Here is a 1,512-nt window from a genome sequence, read left to right as displayed (position 1 = left end):
GAAAAGGGAACATTCAGGACCAAGCAGATGCTATGAGGGTCAAGTATATCAAAGCCTGAAGGCTAGAGCTCAGAGCCACTGGTAGAGGGAGATGGGCTGGTAAGCTGAGAGTGGAGGACTGGAAGGAATGCAGGAGCCAGACCAACAGGGCCTCATATAGCCCCCGGGAAGTCTTTTCTGGAGGGTTACTCGAAGACATTCAAGCTCTGCCTATTCATAACTTAATCAGTTTTACACTTTTTTTTTGTGCTGCTAGAGATGGGACCAGGAGGTCTTAGTTAAGCCTCTACCACTGAGCTGCATCCCCAACTAACTTTGTCTCTTTGATGGTGACAGCTTTGAGTCTGAGAACTATTCTAGGTTGCCAACCAGCACACAGAGAGATGACAACATAGCTCTAACTGTATCAAAAGCAGTCATTCTACCTAAACTCAAGTGTGGTTGACTAAGACGTTCCAGGAGCCCAGGAGCAGAGATGACAGGAGATTCAAATGTGAGCATCAGGAGGAACACACACAGATGGAGTTCAGTCATTGCATCACTGCGGGGCTGGCTAGCTGTGACGTCTTCTCTCTGCTTTAGCTCACTCCTTCCCTATGGATGCTTTCTGTTTCTGAATTCCCTTTCTTTCACCTCTTGAGATGCTGAGTAATGGAGTCTTTGCCTCTTCCTTGCCTTCTTTCCTGGATGCCCTTCCGAAATGAAGTCGTCAGCGGGCTTCCTTTGTGGCAACCCTGGTGTCTGGACCTGTCTCTGTCTCTGTCTCCCTTTCTTACTTTTCTTCTTCTGGGGTAATTGTGATCTTCTGGTCAAAAGTGCATTTCTTTTTTTTGGGGGTGTGTGTGTGTGTCGGGCAGATCGCATTACCCAGGCATCCCGCAAAGTAGGCGGGTCGCCTCAGATTGCAACCTGTACCCACTCAAAAATTCGTCTCACATAAGCAGTGAGGACTTGGGCGTCACCCTGAATCGTTGTTTTCCTTACTCATAAGTTTAAGGCATCAAAAATGCATTTCTTAAAAGAGAATTTCTTTCCTTTTGAGTCTTTTTCTCATTAGAGTCATGGTTACCTCTTGTTTGAACTTGTTTCTCAGTTAAAGAAATTAGTATGCTTAAAATGTTTATTATTAAATATTGCTGTATTGGATAAATACATAAAAAACTAAAATAAAGCCCATGAGAAATTTAATAACTAGAGCTAATTACTGCAACTATTTATTTTTTAAAGTAATTTCTATTAGCCTTTCTGTCCTTAAGACCTATGCAAATTCTTGTTGAGATAATTGGAATACTCTGAAATCTTTTGATGTCTGCTTTCCTGGAATCATTGTGTGGTAGGTAGCTAGCTGTGCACAACCATCCATCTGCTCATGTGTGGGATTGCCTGATGGATGTCTGTCTTCCTGGCCTCCTTTGCAGTTAAACTGAGGACACATGGCGTGCTCTGGCCAACAGCCTGTGAACAGGAAGTTGATTGAATTCTGTTGATGCAACCAGGGCCAGCTAGTTCATC

General features: G+C 43.8%; 1 non-coding gene across 1 annotated transcript; it reads right to left on the bottom strand.

Annotated features, from left to right (window-relative positions):
- Positions 1-850: 850 nt before the first annotated feature.
- Positions 851-1,001, bottom strand: LOC115030559 (U12 minor spliceosomal RNA). The gene has a single exon (XR_003836132.1). It is a non-coding gene; the product is annotated as a U12 minor spliceosomal RNA (small nuclear RNA).
- Positions 1,002-1,512: the final 511 nt, after the last annotated feature.

The sequence above is a fragment of the Mus caroli genome, unplaced genomic scaffold (genome assembly GCF_978045245.1).
Source record: "Mus caroli unplaced genomic scaffold, Mus_caroli_1 scaffold_2, whole genome shotgun sequence".
Lineage (NCBI taxonomy): Eukaryota > Metazoa > Chordata > Mammalia > Rodentia > Muridae > Mus > Mus caroli.
The sequence above is the reverse complement of the archived record's forward strand: the minus strand, read 5'-3'. Positions and strand labels throughout refer to the sequence as shown.